Genomic DNA, 25,759 nt, shown 5'->3' on the forward strand with positions numbered 1-25,759 from the left:
TCACCCGTTTATTGCTCATCCCTAAATCTATACAGGCAAAAGGTGCTAAAAGTTTGGGGTTGTTTTTTTTTAATCTTTTCATTTATTTGTCCAGGGAAAGTGCCACCTCCTCCTCATGAAATAATCTCTACAAAACACCCTGGTCTCCCCACGGAAGGAAATCTGAAGGTGCTAAAAATGAGGGGATTTTTTTAATCTTTACATTTATTTGTCCAGGGAAGATGCCACCTCCTCCCCACGAAATAATCTGGCAAAACACCCTGGTCTCCCCAGGGAAGGAATCTGAAGGTGCTAAAAACATGGGGGGATTTTTTAACCTTTTCATTTATTTGTCCAGGGAAGATGCCACCTCCTCCCCACGAAATAATCTCTACAGAACACCCTGGTCTCCCATGGAAGGAGATCTGAAGGTGCTAAAAAATGGGGGGGATTTTTTTTAATCTTTTCATTTATTTGTCCAGGGAAAGTGCCACCTCCTCCCCACGAAATAATCTGGCAAAACACCCTGGTCTCCCCAGGGAAGGAATCTGAAGGTGCTAAAAAAAAATGGGGGGATTTTTAAACCTTTTCATTTATTTGTCCAGGGAAGATGCCACCTCCTCCCCACGAAATAATCTCTACAAAACACCCTGGTCTCCCATGGAAGGAAATCTGAAGGTGCTAAAAAATGGGGGGATTTTTAAGCCTTTTCATTTATTTGTCCAGGGAAGATGCCACCTCCTCCCCACGAAATAATCTGGCAAAGCACCCTGGTCTCCCCAGGGAAGGAATCTGGAGTGCTTTCCCCCCATCTTTTCATGTATGTGTCCCCTTCGCCGGCTGCGCGCCCCCCGATAATCTGGTCCCAGCAGAGAAGCAGCGTCGCGGGGCTCCGGCGGCCAGCACGCCCCGGCCCCGCGCCCCTCCGCGGGGTCCGGATGGCTGCGTGCGGAGGCGTGCCGGGTGCTCCGTGTCGCCCCTCCGGGGGGCGCGGCGCCCCCTCCCCTGCTCGGAGCCCCGGAGCGGCGCCGGACCTCTCGGGAGGCCGTGACGCCGGCGCCGCGCCCCCTCCTCGGGCGGGCGGCGGGCGCGCGGGGCTTCTCCGGGGCCCCCCGGGCCGGGGGAGGGGAGGAGGGCCGGGCGGCGGCGGCGCGGCCCGGCCGGGGCCTCCGTCTGCTCCACGTGGTCAGGATCAACAGTTGGCCGAGCCCGCCAGGGACACCTTGAACTTTTCCCGGGGCGGCGGCGGTGCCCGGCCCGGCGGTGCCCGGCCCGGCGATGCCCGGCCCGGCCCTACTTAATATGCAATGATCTCGCGCACACTTCTCGCAGAGATTCCGCCGGGGCCGCCGCCGAGATCGCCCTTGGAGGTCCCCCCTCCCCGCGCCCCGCGAGGCAGATCCACGGCGCGCGTTCGGGGGCTCGGCTTCCCCTCCCTGGGGGGGGGTGTACGTGTGGGCGAGGCGCCTCGGGAGGGGTCGGGCTCCGCGTTCGCAACTTTCCTCGCCACCCGAGCCCGGGGTGGAAGCGCCGGCGGTGGTATCGTATGCAAATACGCATGCTGACGTGGGCGATCATGTGGGTTTTGGCGTAGATTCCCCACTGATCGAGGGATTTTGTTATCCCCCCCTTTTTTCCCCCTTTTTGGGGGGGCGGCCGCCGCGCTCTCGCCGAGGGCATTCTCATGAAGGAGCGTCCTCCGAAGCGGCAGCAGCGGCTCCGGCGCGGCGCGGGGGCCCGGGGGGCGCGCGGCGCCAGGCGGAGTGCGCGGGCCGGGGGCCCCGGAGCCGGAGTTCCGTCTCGGAGCGCTCGCGCGGCGCCTCCGCGCTCCGCACCCGCGGCCCCGCGTTCCAAAGCCCCCCGCAAGGTAAGCGAGTCCCCGCGGCCCCGCGGCGGCGGCGCCCCCGGCGCTGCCCCCGGGCCGCCGCTCCGACCCAACTTTCCCACCGCGGCGGCGGCGGCGCCCCATCTGCTGCTCACGGGACTTGGCCGGCGCTCCGAAGGAGGGGGAGGGGGCTCGGCTTTTCCATCTTTAATTTATTATTATTATTATTATTATTATTATTATTATTATTCGTGATCATTAGGATTCTTATTCCGTTTCGCCGCAAGCGCCGGCGGGGGGGGGGGGGCGGGGCGGACGTTGTTTTTTTTTTTCTCCGAACCTTGACAAGTTTTGGGGGTGGGGGGGAGGGGGCTGAAAAAAAAAACATGTCTACGTTTCCCTATGTCGACATAAGCCACAAAAAAATATGGCGTCCGCTTTCGACAGGGCGTTACGTAGGCGCGACTCGGCTGGCGCCGGGGCCTCCTTTATTTATTTATTTCTGCCGCGCCGCCCCTCCCCCTCCGGCCGGGGGGGGGGGCAGCCGCGCGTCCGTGCCCCCCTCCCCGTGACAGCTCGTCCCCGGGAGCCCGCCGGGACACGGGGGCGCGGCGGCGGCCCCTCCTCCCCTCGCCTCCCCCCCCCCCCCGAGAGTCCCCCCACCACCACCCACGGCTCGTACACTTTTGAAAGAGTGCCCCCCAAAAAAAGGTGTGTGGCTCCCGCGCCGCCGCTCCTCCCGCAGCCCGGCAGCCCTTGGGCAGGCGAGGAGCAGAAAGTTTTAAACAACAAACCTCGCATGCAGCCCCCACCCCTTGCCTCTATCTTATTTTCTCCTTTATCGCCTCTTTTTCTGTCGGCTTCGCCTTCGGTGACTTGAACAAGCCCGGAAGGAGAGGACCGGGTTTCTGGGGGGGTGGGAGAGGGGACTGGTTCTCTGGAAGAAAAGTTGGGATTTGTTGCATTGCTGGACTTCAAAAGCCGACTCGGGGGGTCTCTGTGCCCTCAACTCTTTTCCTGACGGGCTCTCTTTTTAGAATGGGTTTCATCGAGTATTTTGTGCTTTGCTACTAGTCCGGCCTTTTGTATGCTTTTTTTTTTTCCTTTTGGGGGGTCGAGGGGGAAGGGAACCGAAGAACCTGAGCCCCTCTTTTAAAGGGTCACTGGTCAAGTTCGGGTAGGCCCCAAAGGTCATTGCGCCTGTGCCCCTTCTTTGTTTGCTGTTTCTTCTCCGGTCCCTCAGGTAGCTAGCTACCTCCTGAGCATCATGTAGGTAAAAGCACCAGAATGAACTTCCTCTTCTCATGGAAAGCAGGAGCATGTTAAACTTTGAAATCTCCGCAGAACACTTTATTTCGGTAACTTTATGTCTGTGAAGGAAATCTGTTTGAGTGGCCCTGTCCCGGGGCAGTAAGGCCACAAAAGTACCGGATGACAACCCACTGGAATAAATCATTTGTACAGTAGCATATTTAACATTGAAAATAGATAGAAAAGACTGTGTAGAACTGACATAAAGAGTTGATTTATGTGACAGAATATATGTAATCAATGAATGTATACATACAGATCATAATAGAGGGCTAAAAACCAACTGTTAAAAAAAAACAATTGAAATCTGCCACCCACTATCACTGGGCTTGAGGGCTTGCCTGCAAGAATGTTCTTGTCCCGTTCAAGTGCTCCCCAGTCACTGCTCAACGTATAAACGTAACTTTTCTTCTGGCGAGATGTTATAGCAGCCGTGCCTCTACCTGAACTTATTGTTCTAAGGGAGAATACTTCAGGAGGCCAAGGTTTTATTTTATTTTGAGTCCCCATTCAAAATATAAACTCAAAACACAGAGATCTTTATTAGCCCAGAGGAAACATAATTCATTTTACAGAAATACAGAGTTTATGATAGTTTTTTTACTGAACACATCATCCCACTTTTTTCTACATGAGGTCTTGCCTCTCTTTTCAACCCCTCTGCCCCTATTACCTTGTATTGAGGCCTAAATGGTGGCAGACTAGATAGAGCTTTGAATTTGAAGTCAGAGGCTTACTGGCTGTTTCCTAGGCAACTCACTTAACCACCTTCCCCTTAATCCGTACAATGGGGATAATGCAGAGTGAAAAAATACATGCAAAGCATTTTAAAAACCTTAAAGCACAATAAGTGTGAATTATTGTTCCTGTTGTTACCTATCCCCCCCCCCCCCCCCCCATAGAAGGTAAACTTCTTGAAGGCCGGCGTTCTTTTCTGTTTTTGTGCCCCTACCACCTGCCAATTGACTAATGCTAGGAGGAAATTCCTGTCCTTTTTTTTAATATATATATAAGATCATAAATAGGAGTGGAGGGGATCTCAAAGATCACTTAGTTCAATACCCTTATTTTACAGGTAAGGCAACAGGCCCCTTGAGATTAAGGGCATAAGGCAAGATCTAAGCTTAGGTACCTTGGACCAAAAAAGAAGAGAGTAGAAGGATGGAGGCCAGGGTACTGGGATGGTTCCTATTTTAGAATGGGTTGCATCAAGTATGCTATGCCTGGTATTAGTCAGGCTTTAGCAGTTGGTAACAATCTGCTCTTTTCTGACAATAGTGCTGGTGGAGCTGAACACACTAGAAAGTGTCTGGCAGCATGGTGTGATGGAAGGAGAATGGGATGAGCTTCGAGGATGCCTACATCCTGGTAGTGATTCTGCCACCAGACTTGCTGTGTGACCCTTAGCAAATCCCTTCCACTCTGTGGGCTTCAATTTCCTCAGCGCAAAGGAAGGGAAAGAACCAGAGCTGGGGTTTTTAACTTTTTTTTCTTTGTTTGGAAGACACTTTTTGGCAGTCTGGTGGACCCCCATCTCGGAATAATGATTTTAAATCAACAAAAATGCATAGGATTATAAAGAAACTAAAACAATGATCAAAGTATTTTTAAATAAGTTACTGGACCTCAAGTTAAGAATTCCTAAATTAGATGGAGTTCATTCACTCAGTCAATCCATGACTCAATTACTTTACCTTCCAGAAGTGTAGTAGAAGAGGTTTTGACCTGCTCCTTATTAACTATTTGATCTTAGGCAAATCAGTTCCCATCCTTAAATCTCATGCATGGGTGGGGGATGGAGAAGGGCTGGGAGGGGGGAGCTGGGAAAGGGGAGAAGGGTCAGACTAGGTGATCTCCAAGAACCCTTCTAGCCTTCACATTCTGTGAGTGAATTTCTTTTTAATGATGGATTTGTGCTGTGGTACTTACTCTTACTTTTTGGGTGTGTGAAATCTGAGCCAGTTTCTTTGAGTCAAGAACAAAGGATCAAAATAAATAAACATGAGGCATTGATTTATCGTTAAGGAGACCTTCAATGTGCTGTGTCATGGGAAAACTCAGGCAGGCCACTCTTTTGAGGATGCCCAAACTATTCTTTCTCCCCCTCCTCACTCCACTTCTGAAAGCATATGACATTTCAGTTTTAAGCATTTCCCCACAGATTTTTTTTCCAGTACTCATGCTTGTGATGTTGCACCTTAAAAGATTGTAATAGTCATCTTTCTTTAAATGCTGAAGGTGGAAAGAACACCAAAAGATCCAAAGGGGTCCAGAAGTGATTTCATTGGTGACCAAAACTCCTTTTACCATTGCAGATCTGCAGCTTAATCTTAAAAGTCCCCTGGAGTCATTGAGTGGTTAAGTGACTTAGCCATGACCACTCAGCCTAATGTGTATCTCTTGGTGGAACTGAAATCAAGTCAGTCTTAACATCAAAGACAGGTCTACACTGAAAGAGGCTTCCTAAAACACATTTCTCCTAAGGTGGTTGTGGTGTTTGTCTTTTATTCTCAAAGACGACCATGACATCAGGGAATTGATGATGGGACACGTGTATGAATTGGATTTAAGTGAGAGAGGGCTGGGCAAAGTCACCAGCCTTCCATTCTCTTCTGGAACTATCTGGATTTAGGGGCAAGATACAGATGAAGACCACTGGAAATGGCCCTGGATACAGGGGGCTCTCTTAAGGCTGAGGATACTCTTATTCACTGTGCAAGGAAATTTAGCATATGGAGGACCTGTAAGATTATTTTACAAACAACATCCTCCCCTTCCATGTTGTCATTTAGTTTAGTTGTCAAAGCCACTTTTGTGGGGGGGGGAGAGGTTGCAAGGCAGTGGGGTTAAGTGACTTGCCCAAGGTCACACAGCTAGGCAGTTATTAAGTATCTGAACATTTGAACTCGGACTCTCCTGACTCCAGGGCCTGTGCTCTATCCACTGCACCACCCAAGGCCATGTTTAATCTTCCATTCCTCCTGCCTTTAATTTGTCTTTAAAAATCCTTTGTATTGATTAAACTTTGTTGTGCCATATTCCATTCTTTACAATTTGTAGCAAAAATCAGTAGCAAAAAGGCTGCTCACTCCATTGATGCAAATGGGAATCCATATGAAGCAATATAATATGTTGATCCTACGCTTCTGGTGTTTTCTAGTAGTATGACTTGTGGGCCTCCCTGAGGTTTAGTTTCTTCATCTGTAAAATGGGGTATTAGTACCTACTTGACAGTGTTCTAAGAATCTAATCGATAATATAAAGTATCATATGAATGTCAGTTCTTACTCTGCAGCAATGCTGTCTGCAAGCTTTCACCCTGTAATGTAGGCCTTCTGGATAGGAATGGAGCTCTCTTTTTAAGTGGGTCTGGTTTGGAAGAAGAGAGGATAATCAGTTTGTCTGAAGGAGCCAGAACCAGACCAAAGACACACTTCTATGTTGAATGGGGAACAGAATCATTTTATGGGACTGTGGTCTGAACTCTGGACCTTCTCAGTCAAATAGAGTCCTGTAATTTGTGGGTTAATTGTCACTTGCCAAAATTGTGGATTTTAATTGTTGGTTGGTGAAAGTGATCTACTTGGAGTGGGGGTGGGTGTTGCATCTAAAAAAAAAGAAAAGAAATACAAGCTTTTAATTTTTTACTCTTACAACATAATAAAATTTTCCAAAGCATATTTGAAATACAGGTTCAGTATTTCAAATCTAGAAGCAGATGAATGAATGGGTAGTGAGTGAAGAAATTTGGTGATAATGGAATCATAGATTTTAAAGTTGTAAGGATTCTAAGAGGCCACCTTGTTCAACCCTGTCATTTTTTAGTAGAGGAAATTGAGAATAAAAAATTACTTGCCCGAGATATGGCGCCTGTATTCTAGTTCTGACTCTTCTACCAACTTCCTATTTGACCCTTGTCCACTTCAAATGTTCATACTATTTGTGCCTGACTTGTGGTAGCACCTGGCAAGCTTAAGTTAGTCTGACGAGCCACACAGTTGGACACACAGAGTGCTGTCATCTTAGTCCTCTTCTAAAAACCAAGGAGAACAGCCCACCAAACTTGACCCCAACATAGTGATGTCATTTAGGTCCTGTTCTAGGACCAAGGAGAACAAGCAACCCAACCTTGACTCCAGCATACTGCTGTCATTTTGGCCCTCTTCTCAAAGGAAGGTCAGCAACCAATCTAACCTGAGCCCCAACAGAGTGATATCATTTTAATCCCCTTCTAGAACCAAGGACAACCACCAACCAAACTTGTCCTTGGACAAGTTATTTCAGTTGTATTCAACAAAGATTTATTTGTCAAATACCTGCCATGTGGAAGGCACTGTCCTGGGTGTTACCAAAAAAATCCTGACCCCTTTCCTTCAGGAACTCACATTCTATTGATATTGGGAGTAAGACATACACATATAACTCTAACATCAAGTAATTTGAGGGAAAAAAAGAGCACTGAAAGATGGAGAGAATAGTGGGGGGAAATTGTAGATGATACCAGACCTGAGCTGTGAAGGAATAGAAGAAGGATATTGAAAGTTGAAGAAGAGAAGGGGAGGACAGTCTAGGAATCAGTGAAATGGATTTAAGGACTAGATAATTTCCAAGATATCTTCTGACTCTAACAATATATGGATGACTCACATCATGAGGTATTAAAAAATAATCCAACAAATTTTTTATCAAGGAATACCCACTCAGTACAAAGCAATTGGGATAAATACCAGGAAACAAAGTTTAGATAAGACTAGGTCCTAGTCCTCCCAGAGCTTCTAGCATAGAAGAAGAGGACACACACAAATATCTATAATTAGTCAACAAACGGTATTTATGAAGTGTCAACTATATGCCATCAATTAGTGATAAGTAGTATTACATCCTAAGTTTCACTGGCATTTTCTCCTCAGGCCACCTGTGGATTCTCCTTGACTCGGCCCTCTCTTGCCACAACCTGGCTCCCCCTTTTGTAGGTGAAGAGTCATATTTTGCTTTCCTTCTGTACGTTTAGCAACCTCTCTAATTTAACATTCCCATTATAACCTAAAAGGAATGGTGCAGAAAGAAAATGAGTTTATTATTATTACTATTATTTTAAAAACAGGTTTTAAAACATGTTTTTTTTTTTAAAAAAACCTTGCAAATGGCCTTGGATACAAGTCTAATAGGCATCGAGGGTATAGTGTAAAGACCATTGAACAAGGCGTCAAGAGTCTGAATTCTGGTTCTGCTCCTTTGGAGGGGGAGAAATCACTCGACCCTTTCTGGGTCTCAGGTTCCTCTTCTGTAAAATGAGGGGTTTGGGGTAAATGAACTCCAAAGTACCCTACTAAGCTAGATCCTAAGCTCACATGTTTAAACATGAAGTTTTTCCAAATCTTACTAGAGTATCATAGATTTAGCTAGAAGAAAACTCAGAAGCCACCTACTCCAAATCTCTTATTTTGTAGGTAAGAAAAGAGGCTTGGATTCATTAAATAACTCAGGCTGTTATGTGGTTGGATCTGGACTCAAGACCCAGTTTCAAATCCTGAGTCAGGAGCTTATTAACTGTGTAACTTTGGGCAAGTCGCTTAACTGCTGCCTATTCCAGTTTCCCCATCTGTAAAATAAGCATAATAATGACACCTACCTTGCAGAGTGCTTATAAATGTTTATCCTTCGTTCTCAAAGAATACCACACCAGAGAGGTTATGCCAGGACAAGCACATGAATTGGATTTGAGTGAGGGGGGCTGTGCTAAGTCACCAACCTCACTTTCTCCTGTAGAGCTATCTGGATCAAGTGGCCAGATATGAATCAGGAGGACTGGAGATGACCCTGGATGCAGGGCAATCAAGATTAACTTGCCCAAGGTCACACACCTAGCAAATATCAGAGGCTGGATTCAAACTCCTGTCCTGACTGCAAGGCCGGAGTGCTTATAAGGAATAAATGAGATAGTAATTGTAAAGCACTTAACATGAGCCAGATTAAGCATTACATAAATGTTAGCTATTGTAATTGTTTTTACTACTACTACTACTACTTCCCATGGGGTGTCCTGAGAATAAAATGAAATAATTTTTGTAAAGCATTTTGCACACCTTAAAAAACCCTTTATAAATGCTCACATATTAAATTTAGTAACTTGTTAGAGGTAAGTGGAACACTAGGATTTGAACCTGGGTCCTTCAAACTAGCGTTCTTCACACAACACTATGCTGTCTCTAAGTAGATAGAAGAATGATTCCTAGAGATGACATTTAGCTCTTTTCTTGCCTCCCTGTTTTGAAGTTGTTTCTAGAATCCTGAGGAACCTCCCCCCCCCCCCAAATAGAAGCACAAAGATTGGGATGCTGGGTTTTGGAGGAGGAAGGAGAAATGGGCGGCCCTGTTGGTGTTTTTATACAATAAAAGAGGATCACTGTAATTGAGAGCCCTTGAATCATAATGTTTCCAGTATATAGATCTCCCCAGCTGTAGAACCATTTAGTTAAATGGTACGTAGAATTTCTTTCAGTCAATATTACCTTCATGCTGTTCTTAAAATATGCGAACACTGCTAAAGCTGGCCAAACAACAAAAGCATCTCTTTCATGCCTGGCTCCAGTTTGTATTTGGAGAGTGCCCAGGGGACCACTGGGGCATACTAGAGCAAGGGGCAGGAAAAGAGGGTGGGAAGGGAAGGAATTTCCAGTCATTTTCATTTTCCCTTTCCCTTTGTTTCCGAAACTTGCTTCTTTGGCACTGTGTGAAGACAGGCCAGAAGACAGGTGTGATCAAAGAACCCAACTGGAATAACAGTCCAATCTGACAGGTGGACATCAGAAGGAAAACGTACTACTTTAGTAATCAAGGGACTGGGATTCAAATCCTACTCATGGAGCAGGTTACTTAATTTTCCTGGGTCTCAGTTTATTTGTCTATAAATTGTACTTGATGAACCTCTGAGATTCATTTCAACTCTTCTTAGAAACTATTAAATCTCTTCTGCTTGAATACCACAAGTAAGGGGGAATCTATTGCCTCCCAGTCTAACCCATTCTACTTATTGTCTTATTGTCAGGAACTTTCCCTTGATATTAGGCCTGATCTTCCAACCCCATTGTTCCTGATTCTGCTCAGTGGGGCCAAGCAAAAGTGGTCTAACCCTTTTTCCACGTGATTGACCATTTTTCAAGTCTGTGGAGGCAACTATGATAACTCCCCACCCCTTTTCCCCAGGCCATGATCATGTTTTAATGGGAACTCCCTCCAGCAAAAAAAAAAAAAAAAAAAAAAAAAAAGAATTTCATTGGGAAGCTAGAGAGGCCCTAAAAAGCTGACAAAAGAGTGAGGTCTGGAAGTGATGAACTTTAGGAAGGGTAGTTATGCCCTTTTTCTTTTATCTTTCTTTATTTCTCTCTCTCTCTCTCTCTCTCTCTCTCTCTCTCTCTCTCTTTTTTTTTTTGAGATGGAGGGTTGTGGATCTGACCACTGGGAGAGGGAGAAAGCCTATTAGCCTAGGAGCTGGCTAGCAATCCTGGAGAGGCCGGCTCCAAATCAGAGCTCCCTGGCTTCTCTAATGCTGTAAGATGGCCTCTTTCATCAGGGGAATTTGGTGTAATAAAATTGGCTTCTAAGAGGACCATAAACTTATGCCAAAACCCAGAAGATCCTGACTGTTTCATATTGTTTCCAAGAGAAAGGGCTTTCAGGTCAACCTAGCAATATATTGCAAGTGATCTCCATTATCTCTTGGACCAAAGTTGTAAATTCAATGAACAGAATACCAAGTTGAGATTGAAGTTCTACCTTGTTTGATTTATTTTAGTGCTTTCTAGAGAGATGTGATTTCACTGGTCAGGACATTCCCTCCACTGATGCAAATTGTATTACATTCCCCCATCTGTTTTATAAGTTGCTATGGTGAAAAACCCCTTACATTCCTTGGTAGCCAGCCTACTTAAAAAATTAAGGGAAGGGAAGAAGTATCTATTAAATGCTGACTTGGTCCAGGCCATTGCTATTTAAGTCCTTTACATTTGATCTTCACAACCACCCTAGGAGGTCAATGCTATTATTATTCCCAATTTTACAATCGGGGAAACTGAGGTGGGTAGCAATGAGGTGACTTACCTAGAATCATCCAGCTCACATTTGAACTCAGGTCTTCCTGACAGTAGCCCTAATCTTGTATTACCTGTATTAGGGTTCATTTGAACCCTATTCTCTGTGATTCCTAAGTATCTGGCATTGTGCAGTACACTTCCCTTCCCTGCCTCTCACTTATAAGACCCACCAGACCTTGTAATTCATTGGCTTCACTTTCAAAAACTAAAGTCACTCCAAGCTTGTCTATGAATAAGAGATGAAAAGTGGTCCCCCCCCCTCCTTGCAGAAGTAAAAGAATATAAATGTGGAATACAGATGTACAACCACCAAACCTGATTGCTATGTTGGTTATCTTTGTTGAAGTGCTTCTTTCTCCTTTTCTCTTAATTTGTTTTTTTTGGGTAAAGGTAGGTTGGGATAATTGGTCAGTGGTTTGGTGATGGGAAATATATGCAGAAATAATGGTGATGTAAAAAAACAAAATATATTCCTACATTTCTTTGAAAAAACTGGAGTGGGGGGGAAGAAATTAGGATGTGTACCTCCATAATGTACCATCAGAATAGGACAGGGGTGGGGTACACGGTGATTTAAACCTTTAAAGGCAAAATTTCCTGCTCTCAGGTCCTATACATGGGGATGCATTGTAAAAGCCTGCTGTGCTGGACAATAGCTTAGGCTCCTCTTTTCTCCTTTTCTGATGCCTCATCATAACCCTGCTGACAATCAAAAAAAAAGCTACATCTGCTTTTCTACTTTACCCAAAGGACCCTAGGACTTTTCCATCCAGTTTACAGGTGAAACTTCTTACATGGTTGTCTCTCTCGTTAAAATGTGAGCTCCTTGAGAGCAGGGACAGTCTTACATTCTCCAGTACCTACCAAAAGAGTTTTAAATGTATTAAATGTTTTTTCTTTTATTCATTTTTCCTTCATTCATTTGTCAAACTTTGACTCTGGTAGACCCTACCCCAATGTAAAAGGCTATCCACACAATTCCTGGTGACTATCAGGACCTACCTTTGCTAAGATTTGAGAAGCCTAGTTGACTGGCAACAAATTTTTCAGGCACAACAAATTTTAGACCTTGTGCCAAGTTGTACAGAGTTTGTGGTGTTCGTGGAGAAAAATCAAGATGGAGAAATGGGGTAACAGGCCTAACTTTTTGACCTGGTGGTTGCTCCCAAGTTGATTGATATTAATTTTTTCCCACTCAGCTAGTTACTCTTTGCTGCCTAGTTTTTAGCATCATGCCTTGAATAAGTTCTCCCCAACCAGCCCAGCTGAATGACCTCTCTCTGTCATTCAATCTTAAATTGGAAGTGAAATCTTCTAAGAATTGGAATAAAAACAACTACCCCAATATATACCTAAACAGTGATCCCCTCTATAATGTCCCCAGCAGGTAGTCTTTTTCATCTACCTCCCAATGTGGCCCATTGCAATTTTTATTTTATTTTATTTTATTTTATTCTGAATTTAAGAAATAAAATAAACATTTCTATAACAATAGAATAGGCAAAAAAGATGATTGCATATGAAACTCTGGGGTGATTCTTTTCACTGACTGTCTTACCATGCAGAATTGCAGAAAGATGACTATGCATCAACCTCCTGACTTCCTTGACTTCTTTAAGCTCATACCTTTCTCTGACTCCTTCCCATTTGTATCTCCATTTCTAGTGGCTACCATCCATATCTCTCTCTCTCTCTCTCTCTCTCTCTCTCTCTCTCTCTCTGTATATATATATATATATATATATATATATATATATATATATATATATATATATGTTATATGGTATGTGTATTCATTGAGGCTGGATTTTTTGCTTTTTCTTTGTGTCTTCAGTGCTTAGTTCCTCGTATAAAGTAAGTGCTTTAGGCACTTACTTTAGGTTTAAATATTAGGCATATTTTCCTTACATTGGGCCTAAATCTTTCTGTTATCAACTTCTACTCATTTCTCCCAGTTCTAACTTTTGCCCCCAAGCAGAACAAACCTCACCCATACATATTGTTTTTCAGTTATGTCCCACAGAGATCCTGCATTGGTTTGCCATTTCCTTCTCCAACTTCTTTTACAAATGAGGAAATTAAGGCAAACAGGGTTAAATGAGTTAACAGAGTCACACAGCTAATATGTGTCTGTTTTGAACTCCTAACTGGAGGCTCTTTATCCACTGTGTCCTTCAGATATAGAAGACAAACTATCATGTTCCCCACCACCCAAGTTTTCTTTCCTCTATGTTCAATGGTTTGAATTCTTCTAGTTGATCTTCATGTAGTATAATTTCCAGTCCTTTTCTCCATCTTCATTGCCTAGTATTACCCTCAGTGTCTCTCCTGCTCAGCAGGTGATGGATTGTCTCATAAATTTGCACTGATCTTTAACTTTTCCTGGGTAGGTGTCTTATGCTTTCTAAGAACTGAGACTGGTTCATTTTTCTCATTGTATCCATAGCACTTAGCACAGTGCCTGTAATAAATATTTGTTGATCAGTTGATTGATGCATTCTCTAGACACTTTGATGACTGAGACTGTTTTTTATACAGAGTACCTCTCACAGAGAGACCAGGATGCTTAGTGATTAAAAGACTGGCACATCTTGGTTGCATGACCTTGAACAAATCACTTGCCTTCTTCTCTAGGCCCAAAGTATCCAAAGGGTAAAACCTGAGCCACAATTGAAATAAAATTGGCAAATATTTCACAAAATAAATAAAAATACAGTAGGACATAGATAATGTGGTTAACATGTGGTTTCTAAGCTACTATGCAGCTAGCTGTGGTTCTTACATACAATTAGTGGCTCTTGTTTCTATTGAGTTTTATTCCAATCCATACTGGTTTGGAATATCTTTACCGGGCAATTCTTTGTTCCATTGAAATCACAGGTTCATCCCCATCTTCTACAGAACCTAAAACAGCACCTTGGGCAAGATAGAGGCTTAATTTCCACTTAAGGATTAATTGATATGATGCCTGAAAGATAAGACAGCTTTCTTTTTTAAAAAGTTGATTTTTACTCATATCTTTTGTTTTTACATTGCCTAGATTTCCCCTGCAGCCAATAACTTCCCCTCCCAGAGTGTCATGCCTTAGAACAACTTGTTGAAAAAGAGGAAGAGGGAAAAAATCAGCCTCACTAGTCAATAATATGGGGGGAGGGATTTATTTTATATGCAGTGTTCCAAACTAGTGCAACCCTCCACTTATATAGAAGAATGGGAGCATATACAAGGGTATACTTTCTGAGCTTTTGAGACCATGGTAGAATGTTAGATATGGAGTCAAGAGTTTGAATATTGTCACTAACAGGTTGTGTAGCCTATGGGCAAATCACAATCCCACCCTGCCTCAGTTCTCTCATCTGTTAAATGGGGAAAATACTATAGTACCTACCTGGTTGAGGCTCCAATGAGAAAGGGTATGGTAAAAACCTTCTAGCATTATCCAAATGTTAGCAGTCATTTCTGAGCTTCACCCTGGCCTTGAGTGGACTTTGCAGGAGGCAGGATCAGCAGCCATCTGTGCCCCTGAGCCCAAAGGCATCCTGCCACAGTGCAGGCATCTCCTGCTTTTATAGTCCAGCAGCTCCTCTTGGCAGGAGCCGCAGCATGTCTCAGAGACTCACAGTCTCCACTGTGTCTTGTGGTCTTGCCTTTTAATTAACTTGTTCTCCCTCTAGCCCTAAGTAATGGAGATGGGTTTGCCTATCTGTGTCCAGGCAAGAGCATGTACAGGAGAGGTGGGGGAAGAACCTCCCCTCTCTTCTCAAGGCATTGCCTTCAGATTCAGAAAGCTTACTGCCCACAATCCCAACAGTGGGGTCACAGTCTGCTTTTTTGGACTCTCTGTCTGGGAATTCTTCCTGGTAGAGTCAGCTGGTTGTTTCAACAGTGCCCTGGGATTAGGGAGATCTGGGCTGATATCCAAGGTCCGTTACTGATTTACCGAATGACTTAGGCAGGACAGTTGACTTCTCTGGGACTGCAAACTTGAAGGCTGGGTCATGGCTGACCCAGCAATTTTCTGTAGAGCTGCATAAGTTACTATTGGTTCCAGATTTTGAAGGGAGGTCAGAGCAGGGTGACTGACAGAGAGGTAGCTGAAAGAAGGGGCCCCTGTCCAGAGAGTCATGCTAAAGATAACAGGACCTGTGGGGCAGTACCCTAGGAAGAGCTACCTTCAATGCGAAAAGATTGCTTTGCTACTAAAAAACCACCTCAATTCCTGACCCAATTCTCTGAATAATGGTAGCCCAGGCAGCCCTATCCCTTTGACCTTAATTTAAGATCAGAGGTGCTATCACTTTTAAATGACTTGACACCTTCCATCCATAGAAGGCTCACTGACAATCATTCTGGATTCACTGTCCTCATTACCATCAACTCATTGTGAGGTGCACACACAGTCATAATCGAAGTGACCCAGTGTGGCGTGCCTCTAGTACTCACTAGGCGTACTACTAGTCCATTTTGGCATTTGATGACACCCTGTTTTGTATTGTTTACTAATTATTGTGTTGTGTATGTGCATCGGTTCCCTGTCTATACCAGGGGGCCTTATCTTTTGTGTGGTGTGTGTGTGTGTGTGTGTGTGTGTGTGTGTGTGTTATGGAGCCCTTTGCCAGTCTGATGAAGCTTTATACTGCTATGGTTTGTTGCCTGCACTCATAATGGAAGGAAATGCTAAATTTCAGTTAGAGGTCAGTATAAATAAAGATCTAATTTTTTCCTATCCAAGTTCATGGACACCCAGAAATCTTTCCATGGATATCTTGTGGGTTCCAAGTTTGAGATCCATTGATCTAGATCTTTAGCTCCTTAGAGCTCAAGGGATTTTTATTTTATATTTCACAGGCTTATTGAACATAAACTATAGGGGATCTCAGAGTTCATCAAGGCCAGAAGTGTCAAAGCTCATGGGCCTGCAAAACTCTTGGGTGCTATTTGAATCAAATTAAAATGTAAATGGGAAACATTTAACAAATAAGTAAAAACATAATACAGCATAGATAGTGTTCATTTGTATTTCTCTAAACCAACACATGACTCAGGGAATCTATTTCTTTTTTGCATTTGACAATGATATTCTAGGTCAACAGCCTCAATTTATAGAATAGGAGACTGAGTCTAGGTAAAGTGATTTACTCAGTCACAAAAGTATCAGTATTTTGTATCCTCTCCAGAATCCTAGACTTTTGTTGGTATGTTCAATTTTTTTCAGTCATATTTGACTCTTCATGACCCCACTTGGTGTTTTCTTGGCAAAGATACTAGAGTGGTTTGTCATTTCCTTCTCCAATTCATATAGATGGGGAATTGAGGCAAACAGGTGAAGTAAATTGCCAGGATCATACGTCAACTAAATATCTAAAATCAGATTTGAACTCAGTAAGACTATCTTCCTGATTCCAAGCCCCATGCTCTATCCATTGAGCCATCTTGCTGCCTGTTGAACTCCAAACTAGGTTCTAATAATCCAACCTTCAACTCCAGCAGGGTGGATGGGGACCTGATCTTGGAGTCAAGATGATCTGGGTTCAGATCTTGCCCCTGACGTTAACTAGCTCCATGTTCCTAGACAAGTCATGTAAGCTATTTGTTTACTTTTCTCATCAGCATAATTCTCTAGATTACATGGTACAGACTACTAGCTGATCCACATTCATAGAGAGAATTTCTCTTCCCCTAGTTTCTTCTTATGCTGACAAAAATTACTGGTCAAGATGCCTGCCCCCCAAACCTTGAGAATGGTCGGAGAATTGTATTAAGAATCAGAAGATTTAGTTTTTAATCCTATCGCTGCCTTGAGCTGTTTGGTCTTGAGGAAGTCACCTCATATATGGGCTGGTACTTTCTCCTGTGAACAGGAAAGGGTTTGTACCCCAAAGACCACTAAGGTAACTTGTAGCATTTACATCCCGTGACTCTTTGAAATGTTAAAAGGTCATTTAAATGTGTATTATTGTGACTTTGCTCTTTGGGTTGTTGTGAAGAAAATTCTTTGCAAACCTGAAAAGTACTGTATAATGAATCATATTATAATTGTTATTATTACTGACCTCACAGTGGGTGAAGAAAGTGCTGTGTAATTCTGTCCAATTAACTGATTGATTGACTTTATTAAGAGAAAAGTAGGAAGGGGCTCAGAATGCTTTGGTGCTTAAAAATGAGTAGAAACTCTCAAAGAAGGTTGTTCCTCAGAGGTATCTTCCTCTGAAGGGAAGATTTCATTTTCAGTTAAAGGAAGTCATCTACCTAGAATGAATGAGTGAAGAGTTAATTTATTATATACCTAAATTCAGTATGTCCCAAGTATTGTGCTAAGCACTAGGAGTATAATTATGAAAGTGGAATTGTTCCTGCCCTCAAGAAACTTATATTCTGTTGGGAAAGAAAATTCATGGGGTAAAGTGGTAGCCAGGGAATGGAATTAGGGGCTAGAAAAGTCACAAAGAGAATGAGTGCAAAATTGGACAATCCATTTGATATATACACTCTGGCTAGGAGTAATGTTAGTGGTGATTTGATTGCTGATCTCAGAGCATGAATTGGATGGGGGGGGATAGTGGAGAAGGATAGAAAGTAGCTGAGGTGAAAATGAAGACACAGTTCTTGGGATGGTAGAATTGAGTGATCTAGCTTCTACTAGACATGGTTTGTGGTGATCCAGTTTGTATTGTAAAATTTCAGTAACAGCAGAAAAAAACAGATGGGACTTGATGAGGACATCAAGGAAGGGAATAATCATTAAATGCCTTTGAGGTGCCTATTATGTGTCTTATTTTGATCCTCAACCCTGGGGACAATGAAAACATTGTCCCTGTTTTCAAGTTAAGAAAACTGAGGCAGATGGTGATAAAGTAACTTGCTCAGGATCACACAGCTAGTGTCTGAGGCCAGATTCGAACTTAAGTCTTTCTGCCTCCAGGTCCAGTCCTCTATCCACTGCATCATTTAGTTGTCTCTACATCGAGAAAAGAAAGTGACCCAGACCAGAGCCTAATATATTGGCTCAGAAATAGGGGAGTGTTATACAGATGATCAACCAGCAAAGGAGACTAAGAATAAATTGTCAGGTAGGTAAGATGAAAACCAAGAGAATGGAGTCATAGGAGAGTGTGGTCAGCAATGCCAAGTACGTCATATGGGTCAAGAAAGTTGAAGACTGAGAAAAGACCATTAAATTTGGCAATGTAGAGATTACTTTTGGAGGGCACTGTCTTGGTCAAGTTGGCAATCAGATTAGAAAAAACAACAGCCAATAACATTTATTAAGCACCATAGGTTCCAGGTCCTGGGGATACAAATAAAAAAAAGGAAGTTAAGTCCTGAGTTCAAGGAGCTTATAGTCTAATGGGGAAAGGCAGTGCACAAAGGGAAGCTGAAAAGGTTACAGGGGAGGGGAATGAAGCAGATGGTACCCAGGCTTGGAGCTGTGATCATTGTGGAGCCAAGGCCAAGCAGAAGAGCCGGTGGGAAATAGAGAATTTTGCCCTCTATAAAGGAAAGTTTGAGAAGGGATTTTTTTTTGCCTCATTTTCCAAAGGTATAGGCAGCTGAGGGTATATACGATAGGGGAATGAGTGATGAGATTTCTGGGGAAAGCATGATATCTGAGAAGTCAAAAAGCCAAACAGAGCAGGTGGTGGGTTATAAAAAGCTATTGGGAAATGAAGATTAGAAAGGATTGAGGACTTATGGGAGAGGGAATATATGAAGAGAGTTTTTCTGATAGTTTGAGAGGGGAAGAAGAATTACAGGATGATAGTCTAAGGATATTATAGAGTTTAGTGAAGGCTTTTAAGAACGAGAGAGGCATTTTGTAAGGCAGCAGAAAAAGCCAATAGATTGAGAGAATGGTTGTATTCAACAGAAATAGGGAAGTTTGGGAAGAGAGGGATAAGTTTGTGGGGAAAATGATGTTTGATACATGTTCATTGAATTGAATTGAAATTAAAGGCAGTGGATGATAATGAGGAAAATCAGTTAGAGAAGAGAGGACTTAAGGCATATGTAAAGTAGTTGCCCTTAGCAAGAAGAAGGACCATCAGGACTGGCAGAGTGGAGGGAAGACTTGGAGGATGATAAAAAGGGCTTTTCACATGGAGAGAAGAGGAGAGGAGGGAATTCAAAGTGAAAGGCCACCATTGTATTGGTAAAATAAAGGGGAGATCTTCAGCTGAGAGGATGAGAGATAGGGAAGTGTGAATCTTGGAGAGAGAAAAACCGTTTGAATGCAATGTAGGGAATCAATCATGGAGGAATATAAGAATTGCCTTGCTGTGGTAATGGCCTAGTGGAAGTTAGATAACATAAATACATTGTAGGCATTTAATAAATATTTGTTGACTTAAACTAAATTGGAACAAATAGGCAAGTCTTCATCTCCCGCCCCCCCCCCCAAAAAAAGAAATTTCCTGCCAAGATTATGGAGGCCAACTTTGGAATGAAGCTTGGCAGGGATATACCATCCCAAATTTCTCATTATGTTTATTATACTATGCAAACTTATGCCAAGCTTGAACCTCCCTGCTTGTAGTCCTATATGTTGAAATAACCAGAAAGGGATGTTTTGAGCTTGACTCTGGTCTGAATGTTTAACTTGAGTCACAGGGGGATTTAGGTGAGGTAGTATGGTTTATGGGACTCATGTCATGGCCACTTTAGAAGTCATTCTTTGATGCTTTTAGGCTGATTGGGTGTAAAATAAAATAGAGACCAAGAACTTGTCTTAGGGTTTGGAGCACGGGTAGAGCAATGGGACAGTTGTTAGTGAGCTGGGTCTGGAGTCAGAAGATTTAAGTTCAAATGTGGCCTCAGACTTTAGGCATGTGACCTTGAGTATGTCATTTAATTGCTGTCTGCCTCAGTTTCTTCAATTGTAAAATGAGAATAAAACTAGCCCTACCTCAAAGGGTTGTTGTAAGAATCAAGTGAGACAGTATTTGTGAAGTACTTAATATATAATGTTGGCCCAAAGAAGACCAGTTAAGTAGTCATTTGCCTTTTCCCAACTTCCCAGTAGGTACTTGTTGATTGATTGACTCAGTGATTGAAGTTATTGATTAAGGAGGGTGAGAGCATTAACTACTAAGATGTTCAGGAAAGACCTTTAGAAGGCAGTGTGACCTCTGAAAATTGAAGATGAAAGATTTTTAAGAAGTAAGGAAAAGGCTTCTTTCCTTATGAGCAAGTCAACTCTCCTTTTCTGTGCTCATTGAGGGGAGGAAGAGGAACTAGGTAATACCAAGGTCAAATAATAGTTTCTTTAGGACTTTAGCAAGTACCTTTTGTCTTAAAATTAACATTGTTTTCAGGTTTAAATTCTTTCTTTTTTTATTATGGACTTAAACAACAACTGTGGAAGTTGAAATTATACAAAAGAAAAAATGTGGGATTGTGAATGAGATTGTGAGTGCTAATGTACCTTTTTAAAATTTTTCCATACTACATATAGCTTATTTTATAGAAGTCAAATTTAACTTAATTTTCTAATTTATTTCACATATGCCTGATTTGTCTGTTTCCCCTTCTTCCTTCCACTCTTTTCCGGTTTTTTTTTTTAGATTTTTGCAGGGCAAACCGGGTCAAGTGGCTTGCCCAAGACCATACAGCTAGGTAATTATTAATTGTCTGAGGCTGGATTTGAACTCAGGTACTCCTGACTCCAGGGCCAGTGTTCTATCCACTGCACCACCTAGCTGTCCCTCTTTTCTGTTTTTTAAAAATCATTCATGAATATTCTTTTATTTTTTATTCTTTTCATCTCCCCCTTATCAAAAAAAGAAAGTATAATTTTTTAATCACATATTGCTCTTATTTGAAAATCTTTATCTTATTCTATTACTCTAGTCTATTTCCTCTTAGTTAAGAGGCAGGAGACATACTTCATCATTTTTCTAGCTAGAGTTTTGATTGCTCATGGTATTGATTTTCACAGTTGTTTTCCTTTTTTTTCCTCCATGTAATTATCATTTTGTAAATTGTTTTCCTGGTTCTGCTCACTTCACTCTTTAATCAGTTTATACAGGTCCTCTCAGGCTTCTCAGAATACAAGTCCTTTCAGGCTTCTTGTCCCTTTCATCATTTCTTAAAATGTAATATATCCTAATTTGTTCCACCATTTTCCAGCTGTTGAGTACCACCTTTTTTTCCAAATGTGTGCTTCTAGGTCCTTTCCATCCTTGATCTGTCAAGGGTATCATTCAATCAACAAGTAGTTATTAAGGGTTTATTATGTAAGCCCTTAAGCATAGGCCCTCTGCTAAGTTCTGAAAATAAAAAAGGCAGAAACAGGGTCTCTGTCCTCAGGAGCTCACATTCTAATGAGGGAGACAACATGTAAGTCACTTTGTACATTCAAGACATAAACATTGTAAGTAGAAAGTAACCTGAAGCCCTATTATTGAGGGAACAGGGAAAGGTACAATATGAGCTGAATCTTGAAGGAAACTAGGGAAATGAGGAATTGAGAAGGAAGAATACTTGAGGAGTGAAAAGAAAAGGAGTCAGGAGATGGAACATCCTTATGATTTTTTAAACAGCTTATTAACCTTGCTAATTAGTTCTTATAGACTAAAATGAGAATGACTCTGAGGTCCCTTTCAGTTCCAAGATTCTATAATTCTAAGCTTGCCTTTCCAGAGCTCTTAAACAGGAGCAGTGGTTGGCAGTGTACAAGATTGTAGGGAAAAGCATCTGGGGGTGAAATGTTGGTGATAAATAAGCCACAAGTCTGTGATTGAGAATTGATTGTCTATTTAACTCATAACTAGGTAATGCATGGTCTAGAGTTTTAGACATTTAGTCAGGAAGATCTGAGTTCCAATGCGGCTTCAGATACTTACTGGCTGTGTAAACCATGGGGCACTTGTTTAACTTTCCCCCTCCCTCAGCCAGATGGCATGTCAGACTTGGAGTCTGGAAAACTACTCTTGCTGAGTTCAAATCTGGCCTCAGACACTTACTGGCTGTGGTCAAGCCACTGAACCCTATTTGCCTCAGTTTCTCATCTGTAAAAATGAGCTGTAGAAGGAAATGAAAAACAACACCAGGGCCAAGAAAACCCCAAATGGGGGTCACAAAGACTTGGACACAACTGAAATGACTAAACAATGAAACCCTTCCAAGGTTATTGTGAGGATCAAATGAGATAATATTTGTAAATCATTTTGTAAATGTTAGCTAAATTCCCTTGGCAGGATCCTGATTTGACTGTCCCATTGCACAATATAGTCTGTCTTGAGGACCGTTCCTTAAATGCCTCTGAGCAGTGACTTTAGGATACTTTCTTAGTACCAACAAGTCTGGGAAGAGATGTCCCAGGTAACAGTGTTTCCTTAGCTGTAATTTAGACAAGGTGATATTTGCACTCCCTACTTCTATGCAAGGGTCCAGTGAGCTAATGCAGCCTCTTGGAATTGAAAAACGTAGTCAAAGGGACCTAGGTTCAGATTCTATTTGTATTACTTACCACTTGTGAAATCTCTCTGGATCTTGCCTTTTAAGTCATATAGACCATTTTGCAGACAAGGAAACTGAGGACCAAAGGGATTAAGGGATATGCCCCAAATCATACAATAGCAGGTGGCAGAGCTGAACCAAGATTTCACATCTGTGGGGGCGGCTAGGTGGCACAGTGGATAAAGCACCTGCCCTGGAGTCAGGAGTACCTGGGTTCAAATCTGGACTCAGACACATAATAATTACTTAGCTGTGTGACCTTGGGCAAACCACTAAAACTCCATTTGCCTTGCAAAAACCTAAAAAAAAAGATTTCACATCTGTAAAATAAGGCATTTGGACAAGATTATCTCTAAATTCTCTTCTAGCAGCTGTAAATCTATAACCCTAATCTTGAACTGGATAATCCTAAAGCCTAAGTATTAACTGTTGTTATTGAAAGTAAAGGATCTTTTATTATGTGCTAAATTCTGGGCCAGCTTCTGTGGAGAGAGATATTGTGTCTTCTCCCTCTTCCTGACTTCTGTTTCCTCCTCAGTTAAAGAAGATTGGGACACATCAGTGATTTCCATTTGTTTGTTTGTTTGTTGTTATTATGCAACCCCCTTTCAAATAACAACAGTAAAAGTGTGTCATGAATCCCTTAGGATAATTCTACATACTACTCATAATATTCTTTATCATTATTTACCATTGGAGGTACCATGAAAGAATTTTTGGACATTAACCCTTTCAGTCATCTGTCACAAACCCTGAGTTTTGGAAATCACAAAATGGAAACCACTGGAATAGATGCTACCTCCTAGGGTGGTTGGAAAGATCAAAAGATTTAATATACATAAGTGCCTGGCACATGGTAGACGTCATTTAAATTTTAGCTATTGTTGGGGCGGCTAGGTGGCATAGTAGATAAAGCACCAGCCTTGGAGTCAGGAGTACCTAGGTTCAAATCCGGTCTCAGACACTTAATTACTTAGCTGTGTGGCCTTGGACAAGCCACTTAACCCCATTGCCTTGCAAAAACTTAAAAAAAATTTTAGGTATTATTAATTTTTATTTAAATCATCTTCTCTGTCCCTTATACTTCCAAATCCAATGATATTATAATTACTCATATAAAGTGTAAAAATATTTCCTTCTCATAGCAAGCTTACAATTAAGTTTTGGGGATGAAACTAAGACTTGTGTAAGGAAGAACACTTCAAGATAATTTTAGTTGTACAGATCAGAAACTAATAATAACTTTTATAGAATACTTTGAGTTTTGCATAGTGCTTTAAATATGTTATCTCAATCCTCACAGCCTTCCTCATTTTACAAATGAGGAAACTGAGGTAAACAGGTTTGTTTCCTTTTATGTCACATAACATAACAAAAATCCCGAGACAGGATTCAAATTCAGTTCTTTCTGATTCCAAGTCACTCTTTTTCTCTAGAATTGAGTGACACTTTCATTAAACCGAAGGAGGATTTATCTGAGATATGTATCTTCCTTTTTTTTCCTTTATGAAGATAAATTTTATTGATACCTTTTTGGACATTAGAGAGTCATTTCCAGTTATTGTACTTTCCCTCACCCTAGTATTGAACTATACCTTGTAACAATGAAAATCAATTAACTAAAAACTGATACATTGATTTTTGTATCAGCTTTTGTTTACATGGATCACTTGCTGAAATGTTTTTTGTTCTTTATTCTTTGGGTAGGAAGGATAGAGGAATATATTCAGAAAAGAAGGTTATATTCAATGCAATACTAATATATTTCTTTAAAGGATAAGAAAATGTGTATTCAACAAAGATTACAAAAATAGTCAAAGATTTCTGTCCCATATTTATTAAAATATTCATAATAGTATTGTTTTTGGTAGATGTAAAATGATTCTTTATCATTTTGTTTTACTAGTGTCTCTGCTGAGAGAAGAGGGGGGGTATGCTTTGCTTTTCATTCTCCCAGACAAAAGTTTTTGGTTTTTACACTGGTTTTTACAGTGACCAAAGGTTGGCTTCCTTTTAATTTTATTTATACATTTCTATTACAGTAATTACTGTGTATATAGTTCTGCTTATTTCACTCCTGATCAATTCATACAAATCTCTCCTTGTTTCTCTGAATTTCTCATATTCATCACTTCTTACTTCCTAACCAATCCATAATTGTTGGGTACCTAACTGCAGTTCTGCTACAATTAAATGTCTAAGTTTTCCAAAAGCACCAGCTACATAAAATCTAAAAGTCCCTCCATTCTCCCCTACCCAAAATATAGAACTTTGAGGGAAAAGGAAGTTTAGGAGCACAGTGTTCAAAAACTTGATCAGTGACACACAAGAGAAAAAGAAGGAATCTAATTTTTAAAAATAGTTGCCCACTCTTATACATGTTAAAAGGTTAAGAGATACATAAATATTACAATTAATAGTATCTTTATCAGAGTCCTTGGGCTGCTGTTAGACTTGGCCCCAGACTGTCAGCCAGTTGAACAGAGTTTGTTCATAACCCTGGGCTTGGAGTCCAGAGGTCATGTCACAAGGGGTTGGTAGCCTATGTATACTCTCAGGTCCTGTTGCATCAGAAAATATACAATAAATATGGCCTGTCACCTTGCCTGAGACCCAAAATGGCAATGGGGTGTTAGATTACAGACTGAGGTATTTTGAAGTGAAGCAATTTTCTGTGTTCTCTCAATGTTTCTCAAGAAACTGAACAGAAATGAACTTGAAATTCGAGTTATGCTGAAAATGTTCCCTAATATATCAATCTTGCCTGGACAATTGATGTTTGCTAAACAGGTGTTACAGCAGAACCAACTGTACCTTGTCTCTATTCTGCTATGCAAAAGTAGCACCACAAACAATACTACTATGAATATTTTGCTAAAAATGGGAAAGAAGCTTTAACTATTTTGGAATGCTTGTTCAGTAGTACACATTTTCCTTTCCTTTAAAGAAATATAGTTATCTTGTATTTTAATATAACCTTCTTTTCTTTTTCTAAATTGACATTTTATTTTTCCAATTATATGTTATAAAAGTTTTTCAACATTCATCCACATGCATATGCATATTTTTAAGTTACATAATTTCCTTCCATTCT

General features: G+C 41.7%; 1 protein-coding gene across 2 annotated transcripts in view; it reads left to right on the forward strand.

Annotated features, from left to right (window-relative positions):
- Window positions 1-1,750: 1,750 nt before the first annotated feature.
- Window positions 1,751-25,759, forward strand: part of ZHX2 (zinc fingers and homeoboxes 2) — a 208,748-nt gene continuing 184,739 nt past the window's right edge. The window contains exon 1 of one of the 2 annotated variants that reach the window (XM_074201554.1): window positions 1,751-1,846. The gene's annotated coding sequence lies outside the window, so the exon portion shown is untranslated. The remainder of the gene's footprint in view (window positions 1,847-25,759) is intronic. The other variant, XM_074201558.1, reaches the window with a different exon arrangement.

Source organism: Macrotis lagotis, chromosome X, assembly GCF_037893015.1.
Source record: "Macrotis lagotis isolate mMagLag1 chromosome X, bilby.v1.9.chrom.fasta, whole genome shotgun sequence".
NCBI classification, from domain to species: Eukaryota; Metazoa; Chordata; class Mammalia; order Peramelemorphia; family Peramelidae; genus Macrotis; species Macrotis lagotis.